The sequence below is a fragment of the Netta rufina genome (assembly GCF_964035555.1).
Source record: "Netta rufina genome assembly, chromosome: 27".
NCBI lineage: Eukaryota > Metazoa > Chordata > Aves > Anseriformes > Anatidae > Netta > Netta rufina.
The window spans coordinates 5782225-5796242 of NC_140151.1; positions in this window are offsets into that span (position 1 = coordinate 5782225).

A 14018-nucleotide genomic window follows, 5' to 3' on the forward strand; every position below is an offset into this window, starting at 1 on the left:
GCACAGTGCTCTTCAAAGGGAAGAGGCTCAGGGGCAGGGGTGGGGACCGGCACCCAGGGCTCCAGCTCTGCCCTCACACCATGTCGCAGCCTGGGCTTTCCCCCAGGAAGCTGCAGGAGCATCTTTTAGGGACAGAGCCGGCTGTGGGACCCCTGCAGCTCACCCCTGCCGAGTGCTCATCACCACAGCAAGCCCGGTGCAGTCCCCTGCTTCCATCCAGACCCTGCTCCGCACCTCGGACCCCGCACCAATAACAATTATCCCAATGCACCTCCTTCTCAGAGGACTTGAGAGAGGCAATTAATCTCAGTAACAGGCTTTGAAGAGAAGAAGTGCTGTCTAAGCACTGCGCTCTTATCCTTTTGATGGGGTTAGCTGCGCTGGAATATGAGCGAAGACATTTGGAGTAAATTAATAACGAGTTTAATGGCATCCAAAAGTTAGGGAGATGAAGCATTTGAAAGGGGTTTACAGCCTTACGGGGAGGGAACAGCGAAGTGAAGGGCATGTTTTCTTCATCAAGCCAGCTCCCCGGGCTCCGGCACGGCTGAGCCTCCAACCTCTGTGCCGCTCGCCCACGGCCGGGCGCAGCTGTGCCAGGTCCCTGCCCGCAGCCCGCGAGCACAGGGCACAAATGGCAGGAGCGGGGGGCTTCCCCCCACCCCCAGCCCCCAAATTTTTCCAACAGAGCTGTTGCTCTGAGGGTGTATGAGCAGCACCTTGTGCCCACGCTGCCTCTCCCAGTGCAGCAGGGGGAAGGTCGGGGTGCTGCAGCATCCCTGCAGGTGATGGGGAAGAATCCCGGAGCTGCAGCAGGTGCCTCGGGCTGTTTTGCCATGAAAGCGACACGGGAGTGAAGCACTGCAGAGACCACGCATTTTCCTAGAGGTTTATTTATGACAGAGTCAAGATAGGAGTGTCTGGCCCAGCTCCCAGCGTGAGCATCTGATGCCGCACACCCCGTAGCTGGTGTTTTTCTTGCTGTTTTTGTGTTTTCGGCCTGATTAATGCCCTCGTGGTGGCTGGAGCGTGGAGACCGCTTTGTGTTTTGCCAGCAGGCTCCAGCTCTAACGTAATTTCCACAGCCGAGCTGGGGCTGGGAGGCAACGACACGTAAGAAAACATTTTTCACCAGCTTCCTCACATCGTCCCACCGGCCTGGCCCTGCCCGCTCCCCGGGGTCAGGCAGCCTGCCGGGACAGGACGGCTCCCAGCCCTTCCAAGAAGAGCCCTTCGCCCACTGTCCCGGAGGGGCTCGAGGCCGGGGAGCCTCAGCGAGGGGTTGGGGGGTGCCAGGGGACCCCTGCCCCGTACGTGGAGCTGCCGGGAAGGGACAGGACCCGTGCCCAAGCACACAGACGTTTACAGCTCTTCTCTAGACCTCAGCACAGAGAAAAATCAATCCCGTAGTCAGGAACACATGCCTAGGGAGTAACCAGATTAGCTTTTTGCAGTGGTGCTAATTACTCTGAATTAATTAGCAATCAGTTAACTCTGGGTTATAAAAGCCCCTGGTGAAGGAGAAGGCCTAGCTAGAGGGCTCTGAGGGCTGGGAAGAGTGCTTTGTGGAGCTTTTGTTCCCTTTTTTGCCTTTCTTTCTGCTCTGGTGGGGAAGGGGAAAGGCACAGAGGGAATATAAGGACTTAATGTGATCCCAGCTGCAATCAGACGAGCGAGTGGCAGGGAGAAATGTTGCCATGGAGTGCTTGGGGATGCTGGCTGCAGGCAAGGCAGAGCACGGCTTCCTGGAGAACGCAGCCAGCTCCCAGCAGCAGACCGGGAGGGAAGCAGCCTCAGGAGGAGAAATGGAGATGGGAGCGAGCTGCAGCAGCTCCAGGGGCTGCTGAGGGAAGATTTCCTGCTCCCAAGCTCAGCCTTTTGCATAACGCACTCAGGAGCCGCAGTGGCTGTGGCATCTCGGGGCTCGATGTGACTTCCAGCGAAATGAGAACCTGTGGGCTGCAAATTCCTGCTGCTGGGGCTCTGAAACCAGCCTGTGTCTCACGTCTGCAGCGAGTGCATGAGGGATGTGCGTCCTACAAGCACACACAAATGTCTGTGCACGCCTCTCTTCCGAGGCACGTGGTTTGCTCCCTGTCCCATGCCAGGAGAGGTCGATGTGCAGGTTGCTTGAGATGAACCCATAGCAGGAAAAGGGGGAAATGAATGTGCTCGCTGGCATGAAGGTGGCAAGAACCGCTGGAAGCTGGGCTGGCAGGGGCAGAGCTCCCCTTGCCAGTCAGGGAGCTCCAGCAAGATGTTTCCTGCAGCTCTGTGTGATTGTTGGCACCCGGCACGGTGATTAACGCTGCTGGACCATGGTGGCACACATACGTGGGGAGCACATCACTTTTTCCAGCGGCCTCTGCCTAAATGCTTTCAGCCAAAGGATCTGGGAAGCTTTCCAAAAGCAACCAGGCTTTCTGCAGGCAGAGCACCACCGAGTGCCCAGAGGCCCTATTAAGGCTGCTGTGAGCTCTGCAGCCCTGCCCTGCCGGCGGGGCTGGGACCCAAAAACACGGCCCCGTTCCTGGAGGGGCAGGAGGAACGTGTCCTGCCCCGGCCCTGCTGGCAGGGCTGCAGCGGCTCTGCCCAGGGGCTCGGCTTTCCAAAAAATGGGAAATGGGGCTGGGGCTGGCGGGGAGAAGCTCAGAGCCCTGAGCTCCCCTGGGTACGAGGGAGCAGGATGTGCCTCGCAGGGGAGCAGCTACAGCACGCAGCGCAGCACAGCTGGTTGGCTGTTTGTTTAAAAACAGATAGGAATATTTAAAAAGCGCATCCCTATAACGTGTGTGAGTGTGCAGATGTGCCTGGCTATACACATACACACGCCTTTGTTGAAGGAGCCCTCTCATCCTTTTCGCAGGGAAGACATCTGTCTTCACTTGGGCTGGATCGTTACCACGTTCCACGCTGCTCCTGCCCTGAGTTTCGCAACGCCTCCCTGCACGCCTCCCCGGGCCTGGCTCCCGCTGGGCTCTGAAGGCTTCCTGGGGGGGTTTGGGTGCTGGGGCCTGGCCGTCAGCCCCCAGCCCTGCTCCTGTCCCCGACATGTGCCCGGTGCCGGCTGCGCCCCTGTCCCACGGCACCACTGCCTCTGCTTTGCACTCCACAGCTTGGCTCCTGCCCCCCTGAGCTCCTCCACGTGTGCATGTTGTGTGAGTGCCTGCAGGAGGAGGTCACTGCCCGGGCTGGGCACAGCTCCCCACCGCTGGCCCAAACCCAACCAGCAGCTTGAGGAGAGGACGGTGCCTCCTTGGTGCCGATCTGCACCGAGTGTGACGTCCAGGGGTGGTTGGTGGGGGCAGCTCTGGGGCCCTGTGCTGCCCCCGGGTGCTTTCCCCGTCCTCTGGGCTGCATTGCCTGGAGCAGAAGGGATCTGCAGGGCGCAGGCACCTGAGCGTTGGAGCCCTTCAGCTCGCTCTGGGGCAGCAGCTGGGGGAAGAAACTGCAGCTGAGCCGCAGGGCACTGCCTTTCCTGCAGGGCTGCCGTGTGCTGTTACATGGCTGCAGCCAGCCCCAACTTCTGAGCTGTAACTACGCAATCAGGCTCTCCAGCGCAATAATTCCACAACCTTTCTGGAGTCCTGTATTAAATAAAGTACATTTACAGAGTATATGAATTCCAGATTCAGCCCGGGACTCCAGGGACACTTATTCCTCTCCTGGAACTTGTATATCCGGCCCTGGGATGAAAACCCCCTAAGCCCCAAGCATAACAAGCATTTCTTGTGTTTTTTCTGTCTCTGTCACATCGGGCATGTAGTATATGCTCGGGCTGATAAACAGCATCTGGTTAGAGTCAGGTAAGGACCACTCTGGGGAATAAGTTTGTGGTCAGCTGCCAACCTTTCTCTCCCTCCTTAATGTGCTTTTGCAGATGGATGAAAACTGCAGCCAGTCGAGGTTATGGTTTCAGATAGCGCCGGGGAGAGGAGGGAGAAGGTTGCGCTCAGCCCTCATCCTATCGGGGCGGCTCTGCTGCCAGGGCTTTGCTTAATGAAAGGCACATGCACGGCTGAATCATCCCGGCTCCTCGCGGGGGGATGCAGAGGGAGCTCCAGCAGCTCGGAGGAGCGGGGGCTGGCGTGCGGAGCCCCCTCACCTCGGTGAGTGCAGCTCTTTCAGCTCCGTGCTTTCAGCTCCAGCAGCCCGTCTCACCGCGATGGGAGCCGGCGAGCGGGGGCTCTGCAGGGCGCCTCGTGCCCCGTCCCAGCACCTCCCTGGCCTCTCTCTGCTCTGTGCCCTCGTAGCGTGCCCACCCCGAGCCCTCCGGTGCTCCAGCCGTGGGGACCGGCCCCCACTCGCTTCTCCTCCTCTCCTCCTCCCCGTCGGAGCTGCCAATTGCGCCTCCTTTCCCACGCAAAGACAGCCGAGAGGCCAACCTCCCCCTCCGCAGCGAGGGAAAGGTGCCAGGGGGGAAATCCGAGCCGAGCAGCTCTGCAGCCCGCTGACCCCCTGCTCGGGGAGGATGGGCTCGGCTGGCGAGGGGGTGGCCGTGACCACGTCCCAGCGCTGCCTCGGGGCTCGGCACCAAACAGCTGGTGGCCAGAGCCGGAGCTGGGTGGCGCTGGGCTCAAAGGACCCACGATGAAATGCTGATGGTGTCGGTGCAGGAGGACGGATGGTGGCAGGAAAGGCTGTGCCCAGCGGCAGAAATCCCCAGGCCCTGGCGATGCCACCTGTCCCCGCAGCCGCTGCTCAGCTGGCGCCCGATGTCCCCGCGTCCCTGCGCTGCGCTCTCGAGGAATGGAGCAGCGCTGTGCTGGGCCACTGGATTTTTGTTGGAAACCTGGAAGTCCTCCTGGCCTCGTGGGATGGCTGAGGGCTTGCTGCCAAGTTCTGGAGAACCGTCCCAATTCATGTTCCTCACAAGCCCTTTTTTCTGCAAGAGAAGGAGGAAATTCTTGTATAAAAATGGAAATGCACCCCTTTTGCCAAGCTATTAATTCTGCTTCCTATGGAAACCGAGACATCCCCGTCTTTATTCTTTCTGCGCTGAACTTCCAAGTTTATTTTTATGCCCAGATTTGGCAAAGCACTTAATCCTGAGCAGTGTTATGCGTGAGCTGAAGTCCATCCCTGCGTGAGGGTCTATTGAAAACACCTTACGGCGCCCGCAGGCATGTGCTTCAGCAAACACCCCCTTGCACTGGGTTTGTTCCTCACTACAGAGACTTTCTTTTTTTCTCCTTGCCAAGTTATCATTTGCTTTAATTAATTTCGCGCAGAGAGCCTGGGAGTTCAGTGGTGGTTTCAGGCCTCTAGAATAGCCAGGGAAACCAATTTAATTAGATCAAGTGAGCCAAAGTTACTTAAGCGATTCGTAATAAGTTCCAGGTTCTCCCACACCAAAGGGTTTCAGCCGAGGACAGGAACTTCCTGAGCGTGTTCTGCAGCGCGGGAGGAGCAGGGCCGCAGCCCGGGACTTTTAAACCTGCATCAGCTCAACACTTGTGCGTGGACAGCGGGGAGCACCCGGCGGGGTGCGGGGCGGGCGGTGCCGCGGGCTCTGCGCCCCCGATGCTGTGATTTTGGCTGCACCTCCGTGGCCTGAGCTGCGAGCACAGCAGCTCCCCATGTGCGTGGCTTTCCTCCGCCACCCCCCTAGCGAAGGGCTGCAGGACACGGGGCCCTTCCCGGCCGTGCAGGGGCTGCCTGCAGCTGGGACCCCCGGTGCCTCCCCGCCCCGCTCATGGGCTGCCCTCCAAGGCAGCGCGAGTTTCTGGCTGCGAGTATTTATGTTGTTAAAAACCTGTGATCAAAACAGTTTTCCCTTTTTTCTGCTTGCTGGGAATTTCGTGTGGGTGTGTAAATCTGTCTGGAAATCTGTTCCTTTTGCAGGCAGATGGAGCAGGTTGCGCTCGGCTGCCCCGGCTCTGCTGGCACCGAGGCTCTTCCCCGCGCTGGAGGTAGGAGCTGCCCTGATCCTGGGGTGCTGCCTGTGCTGCCCCAGTGCTCCCAGCTTCCCGGGCAGGCTGGAGCAGCGTCCCAGCATGCCAGATGAACCCTAGCTGCAGGCAAGGGGCTGGCTTCAGCCACTTGTCCTCTCTGCTGGAGCCGCCAGTAATGTGTCTCACTGCAGGGGCGTTTGTCCCCCGGTGCCCCTTGTGAAGGATGGAGCCGGGCCAGGCAGCACATTTTGGCACCAGGCATGTGCCAGCCCTGCTCCTGCGGCTCTCAGGGCCAGCTGTGCGCCCCTACGCCCCCAGTTTTGATTGCAGTGAGCCTGCCTTTGCTGTTACCACAGAAATAGTGGCTGGGCTTTGCACGCTAAAGGCTTCTGCAGCCTTTGAGCAGCATCTCGGCCATGGGCACAGCTCTGCTGCTCCCTGCACCTTCCCGGGGAGCACGGAGACCCCCGGCTCCACTCGAGCACCCGGAGGCCACTTTCCTACAGGAGGCATCACCTCGCATGGAAGGCTGGAAGGGAGCGTAAATTAAACCTACGCAAGAAACAACTTAATTATTGGGGAATAAAGATCCCATTATTCTCTCCCTGCCCTGAAGCAAGAGGGAAAAATCTCTCATTTCCTTCCGAAAGTCAAATGAGGGTGGGAGAGGTTTATGAGCCTGGCACGGGTGTGGGGAGCAGCCAGCACTGCGGGCACCTGGTGCCGTGCTGCGGGCACGGAGCCGCCTGGCTTTGGGCACCTGCGGCTGCGCCCCCCGCACGGACACACGAGGACCTTGCCACGGTGACACTGCCTGCTGGGAACATCACAGGTTGCTTGCACAAGCCTCGAGGGGTGCGGAGAGGGGCTGGCTTCAACTTGGAAGAAGGCAGCCCCGGGCATGGGTTATCCCGGTGAGCCGGGCAGCTCTGGTGCATCCCTCCCTCGTGGCAGCGCAGCGAAGTGGGGCCTCTGCCCCTCAGGAGCTGCTGGCACCCTGGGGACAGGCACACACCTGGGGTGGAAATAACCACCCCCCAGGTAAAACGGGTGCTTGGGGGGGAAAAACTGCTGAAACCGCACTTTTCTGGCAGCACAATAGTTGGGTCTGAAACAAGACATTTTAAATTTACACCGTGAGCCAAAAAAAGTTGTAATTTGAATATACAGCATGGCACATTCCTCAGAAATTGATCATAAAGTTCTGCTAAAACACAGGCAGGGCCTGAGTAAAATAAATATTTTTGCTTCCAGAGGAGTGAAAGGTCTGGCCAGTGACTCAATTTATAATATTTTTAGCAGGTGATTCATCGAAGAGGGAAAAAAATACCCAGGGCAGCTGAATCCAGCTTTGTTTCCCCAGCACTGCGTCCAGGCGTGCCGGTGTCACCGGCACAGCGGCTCCGTGGCTGGGGCTGCCCCGGCACAGCCCCGCTTCTTGGCAGGGCTCTGCCCGAGCCCCTGGCAAGCCCTGGGTGCTGCAGCTGCCCCGGGTGCTGGTGGCACCGAGGTTCCCCTGGGGGTGTTGTTTACCTCCAGCAGTGTCGGGAGCTGTGGGTTTGGACGGGGTTTCTTGACCACGCTCCACGTACCGCAGTGCTGCGGTTTGGAAGTGGTGAACGTGACCCTCCTGGCCTTTCCCCCTCCGCTTCCAGGCAGAGTTTTCTTTTCCTCCCCGCAGGTTCTGCCTCTCCCCAGTGTGCTGCAGGTCATGCAGGCTCCGGACACGTGGGTGCCTTCTGCTTGGTCACGTCCCCGTTTGTGCAGCGAAGGTGAGCACGGGGATGGGAACTGGGGAAATGGGTAAAAATGCCTCCGTGTTCTTCCTTTTGTGCACAGGCAGCTCAGGCTGTGCTCCCCACGGGAAGACGCGTGCCCTGTGAAGTCGGTGGCTCTGGTACTGAAGGTGGCAGCTCTGCAGCGTGCACGTCCCCGTGTTGTGGTGAGCAAGGTGTGAGCGTGGCCACGGCCCCGTGTCCCTGTACCCGGACCCCCACTGCTCCTCTGCCTGATGTGGTGAGAACTGGGTGGTGCTGGGGCTGCAGCCCTGCAGGAGCTGCGGGCACTGGTGGTGGGCAAGCAAAGAGCAGCCTCTGAACGAGCTGCTTGCGATGCACGGGACACCTGCTCCCGGCTATAAAAATGGATTAGCTGCATTGCATCTGGAGCCCATCCAGGCAGCAGCGCCTTCCCCGGGATACCATTTGGCAGGCAGAGCCCGTGGCCTGAAAACATAATGAAGGGGAGCGAGGGGACAAGACACAGAGTTGAAAGGAGGGTCTGGAAGCTGTGATCCTCTCTCGGTGAAGGATTGGAGAGCTTTGAGCGGCCCCAGATGCGGCGCTGTCACCAAGCGCTGGATCCTGCCTCTCCACCCGCCCCTCGCGATGCCTTTTCCATTGTTCTTTGTACTTGAGTCTGGTCCCAACATGCTCCCAGCTGGCCGGGGCTCCAGCCTGGATACGAACTGCAGAGCAGCAGATACAGATCCTACCTCATTGTGCTCGGAGCGCTGGAAGGACTCCATGGCCCAACGCAAACGGAGCGGCGATACACGGCACACCAGGCGAGCCCTCCTCCTTCACGGGGCACCCGGGACACACGGTGCCACCTCCAGCACTGCCCGGAGAGCCTGAACCCGAGCCCCTCGCTCAGCACTCCCAGCAGGGCTCAAGTCCTGCCCCTGGAGTCCTGCGTCAGAAATACTCCCAAGTATTTCTTGCATATACTGTATGCATTTCCTCCAGTCACCTGGATAAATCTCATTCTCCTGCTAGGCATCTGCCACAATGCAGTTCTGCCTGGATCGTGAGCCACACGTGGGGTTTAATTGTGCTCCGAATACCAATTATTTCACGTACTCGTGGAGCAATCTTTGCCCCAAATGATGCAATAGGGAAACTGGAACTAAGCTGAGGCTCCATTTGGGTGATTGCTATAAATCTGCTTTTATTCTAAGCTTTCTGGTCAGCGTGCCACTCAGCCACTGACGCTCTGTGATCCTTCCAACTCAGGCAAGGCCGAAAGCTTGGGACCAGCTCTTGGAAAACAACAGGGAAAGTCAGGGTAGCAACTGCAGGCTCGTGTTTCTGGCTTTTGCAAGGCTTGGAGAAGCTCTGAGGTTTGTGACACTGCAACACACGGTGCCAATGGTGGTGATCTGAAATGTGCTGGGTTTTGGAGCAACCAAGCAGCTGAGGAGGCATGGAGCTGGGAAAAGGCAAGGCTGACGGACAGCTGCGGAAAACCAAATTGCTCAACTCAGACCTGGGAGGGACCATCCTGAGCAAGGGCTCCAGCTCCCCAGGGGCTCGGGCCAGGCGCAGGATTGCTCTGCGGATGAGAAACTATCGTGGGAGCGTCTGTCCCACCTCCCAGTGCCGCTCCCCGTGGCTGATGGCTGCCTTCTTCCCAGTGCTCCCACCCAGAGCCGAGCACAAGTGGCACCCCTGAGAAGGGCAGCTGGAACAAAGAGTGCTCGGGAAATTCATGTGGCACCAGCCTGAGCTCAGCGACCGCGCAGTGCTGAGGGTGCGCAACACGGGTCAATTAAGCTGCCACCACGCAGCCCGGCAGGGCAAATTAAGTGCCAATTTTCTGCACTGCTGAAGAGGCGAAGAACCGAAATGAGAAATAACAGGAAGTTTCAGCTGAAAAGAAAGAGCAAGTTGGGAGATGGGAGTTGGAGGCTGGACGGCAGCCAGCGATGAGACAACCTCGTGCGCCACTGCCCTCTGCCGCAGCCCGCAGCGCTCTCCTCCCGCAGCCAGCCCCGGGGCGGTGTGGGGCTGGCAGCGTGGGGACCCGAGCCTGCCTGAGCACAGCTCCTGGCTGCAGTGCCTGGGATGCTCTGCTCCCAGTGCAGTGCATCCCCTTGGCGTGCCCGTCCCAGTGGGACGTGCTGGAGTTTTGCTGCCAGCTCACTGGGAAGCAAATGGTTTTTTGCTGGGCAGGTGGGAGGCTGTGGCCTTCAGAGCAAGGTGATGGAGTGGGGCCCTTCGTAACCGAGGTACCTGCGCTCTGCTCGGGGCCAGCAGGTGCAGGCAGAGCTCCCCAGGGGGACAGAAGCGATGGGAGGCTCCTGGGCTCTCAGCCCCAGACATGTGCCCCTGTGCGTGGCCCAGCCGAGTCCATCCAGCTCACCGACCTCCTCCTGCTCTTTGCAGCAGGTGGGAATGCAGAGCGCTGGTTTAATTCCCTCTGCTTGGCAGGGGCTGCGCTGCTGCTGCAGGTCCCAGGGCTTCGGGAAGGTGACGGTGGCCAGGGCGCGGGGCTAGGACCGGGATGAGGCTGGGCGCATGGAGGCAGGGGGCAGTTGGTTGGTGCGGGGTCGTTCCCGGGCTGAGCAGACCTCTCCTCCTCCTTCGGGCAGCAGCAGCCCCTGCGCTCCGTTCTCCGAGGATGAAATGGCTGCTCCCAGCCTGCTCATTCCTGCTCCTTGTGCTCCCTCTGCAGGGAGCGGCTGCAGGCAGCCGGGGGCCGGATCCTGCGCGCTCCTCTCCGCAGCCACCCGGAGTCAGGCTGGTGCTGCCCGCACCGCTGCTTTGGGGTGAGTTTGTTCGACTTGAGCTGATTTCTGTGTGTGTGCATTTGTAGAGCTGAGCCCCAGCCTCTGGGACCAGGCCATAGTTTGGGCAAATTATGGGGCTGCCATGCCCTCTGAGGGCTCCAGAGAACGGGGAGGAGGTTTGGGGTTTGCCCCGGGGAAGGAAGGAGCTGGATGGGCAGCAGCGGCCTCAGGGCTGGGGTGCGGGATGCAGGGATGTTTCCAGAGCTATCCTGCTGCCTCCAGAGCTCAGCAAACCCTCTCCCCGCAGCCCCAAGGCCACAGCTCCCGCTCCCTCTGTAAGCAGAGAGGCTCCCTCCCCACCAGAGGCCAGGCTGCCAAATTCCAGCCAAGAGCACATTTTTCCAGCATGACACCAGTGGGGCCCCAGCAGGAGACGCGGGATGCAGGCAGAGAGGCTCCGGTACCAGCAGAGCTGTGCGTGGATGGCTCGCCGAGCGCCGTCGGCCCCACTGGTTTCCTCTCCCAGCTCGGGGAAGGGCTGGCCAAATCTTACAAAACATCCTTTTTCCTTTCGCTCAGACTGTGTAGGGTGCACTGAGATACCCTGACGCCGCCTGGCCCTCCCTACTCCTGTCCATCCCCTTCCTTCCTCCTTGCTCCTTTTCCAGGCAGCTGCTTACGCAGGCGGCTTTCTAAGGAGCCCCGGGACAGGTAGCGGAGGGTGCCGGAGCCGGGACGAGCCTGCACTGGAAAGGTAGGAAGGAGAAGGGAGCCGAGGGCTGGGGCGCTCGCTGAGCGCTTGCCTGCGCACTTTGCCTCAGGCTGGAGGGAGGAGAAGAGCAGGGAGCGAGGTCTCCCCGGCCACCCCAGCAGCCCCCCTGCGGCAGCAGACCTCGGAGGACAGCCTGGAGCAGAGCATCGCGCCCTCCTGCCCGCTCCGGCCCCGCTCTCGTGGTGCTCCCCAGGGCAGAGCAGGGCAGCAGCACCTGCAGCGCCGCAGCGGGGCCGCGTGGGCACGCCGGGCTCGCTGCCAGGGCCCGAGCTCAGCATGTTGCTGGCCTCCAGGGCCCTGCTGTGACTCCGTGTGCGTTGTCAGGGAGGAGCCGTGAGCGCTCGGGATGCTGCGTGCCGAGCTCCCACTGGGTGGTGGACAGGCTGCATCCCCTGGGGACCACGAGGGGAGATGTCCCCGGTGCTGTCACCCCGAGCAAACCACAGCAGGAGAAGGGCTCGGGCACAGCAGCCGCCCCCTGAGGTTGTTGGATGCTGCCCCCACCACCCGAGCACCTCGCAGCCCAGCACCGCTGGCTCTGGGAGGGTTTGGGGTCGGTGCTGTTTATACGGAGGCTCCATGGAGGCATTTAAACACCACCCGGGTGACAGCCCGGCTCTTAGTCACGGTCCCCGGAAACTCCAGTGGAACTCTGCCCTGGGGCAGCAGCCAGGGCTTGGTGAGCCCCTTTCCCAGGCACATGGAAATTTCCATGGAATTAGTGTACGGCTAATTATTACCATCTGCCTTCCCGCAGACTGCAGCCACCCCTCCGGCCAGCTCCAGCGCAGCGCTCCTTGGGGTGCTGGATGGGCTCGGGGTGCGGGGCCCCCCCAGTGCCAGCTCTACCAGCAAAGCCCCCGCTCTGCTCTGCTCTACCCGTGGCTCCCTCCCCATTCTGCAAGGTGCCTGTGGGGCTTCTGCGGGCATTGCCGGTCCCTGCCCTCGGGGAACAGCTTTCCTGGCAGAGTTTCATGGTGTGAGCAGCACGGCCGCGATGCTGTGTGCGACTACTCAGGGTCTCGTGGTGCGTTGCGCAGCTGGGAAGCCAGCCCCACTCACACAGCCCCACTCACGCAGCCGCTCTTACCCCTCCAGAGCAGAGCTGTGCCAGGGCTCCTGGGGCTCCTCAGCAGGATCTTTCACCGCCCAGGGCCGGGGCTGGGGCTTGCAGATCATGGCACTGACCCTCGCTGTTGTCCCAAGGGACTGGCAAAGCCTCATGAAGCTTTGGCAATGTTTATCAGGTTGAGTGAGCTCTGGAGCGGGCGGTGTGAAATAGCGCTCCGTGCCACTTGGGTTCCTGGTGTCTGGAAACCAGTTTTCCCTCCTAGGGCAATACATAACTGTCACCGTTTTGGTGCCTTCCCCCTCCTGGCTTTCCCTGAAAGCCTGCAGTTTCCCAGCAGCCTGTGTTTGTTTATTGCTCACGGGGCCCCTGCCAAGGAGCACTGGGTGTGCAGATGTAACCCAAACAGCCACGCAGCGCCCAGCTCCATCAGGAGCCGAGCACGGAGCAGCAGCACCGGTGCCAGCAGTGCAGGCACGTCACCCACAGTGTGTCCCCTGCCTCGCTCAGCCTGTCCCAGCACCACGATGCCCGTTTGCTAACACACCTTGCCATGGCCTTGGCTCCCTTGCCCCCACGCTGGTCCCAGGTTGGTCTGGTGAGGAGCGAGCCTGCCGACAGCCGGTACGCGTTGGTTTGGGTCTGCTCCCTCAGCACAGATCCCTGCTTTGGTAGGATGGGCTTGCTAGGGAACACCGGGTTCTTGCAGCTTGGCAGAGGCTCAGCAGTGCCTCACAAAAGTGTATTTCTGAGATAAATCCTTGAAGCCTGCTCGCCCTGTCCCAGCCCTGCTGCACACAGGTGCCGGCAGCCAGCCCTGTGCGCCCTGCAGGGTGAGCGAAGGGCTCGGTGCGCCCACAAGCTGCGGCACTGCAGCCACACTGAGGTTTTTACCTGGGCAAGGAAGGGCAGCGTTTGAATTGCCCCATGTGGAAATAGCTGCAGGAAGTTCTTCTGAAAGCAGAGGCACCAAATTACAGGGCCGAGGCTTTGGGAAGGCTGCCAGAGCCCTGCCCCGTGCCCTCCCGGCCCCGCACACGGTGCTGCAGAGCCCGGGCAGCCTGGCACGGCTCGACCTGCAGGCACACACACACTGGCACAGCCCTCGTGTGGTACTTGTGTTTTAAATTAATGCAGAACATAAGAGCAGCCAAAAGAGCGTTCCAAGATCTGCATCTTAAGCCTGGGACTGAAAAAAACAAACCAAACAAGATGTCATCTCTTCTCCTCCTTCACGTACCTGCCCCGAGCGGAGTCAGGGCGCTGGGTTTTGCGCTCCCCTTGCACGGAGCAGAGGCTGGCCCTGCACCTGTGGCAGAGGTAACGTTCCCATTATCAAAAGCTTTTCCTGGGGAGCTCGGGGAATGGTTGAGGCTGCTGGCGTGGCTGCGGGGTGCCCTTTGTGGCAAGCAGGGGGGTACTGGGCTTTATCCTGCAACCCACTCACCCGGGCACAAGGGCGGTCAGGCTGATTGGGAAAATGTTTCCATCCAAGGAAGGCTTTTTATAGTTTTCTTTTTTTAGGAAGGTGAAAGCTTTCAAGGGTGTCATCGTTTTTCTTGCCAAAAAATAATGCAACCCAAGCCAGAACACCAAAAAAAAAATTAAATTAATATTTGAGTTTTCAGTTTCTCAGAACTAAAAAGCCCCAAATGGTGTCAGAAATTGATGTGTTCACTCAGGCACTTTAATTAAAATAAATCCAAGCATAATGTTCCCTTAACAGGGTCACCTCTGTGCTTTTAAGCTGCTCTGTTAAACCTTCCCCTGCGA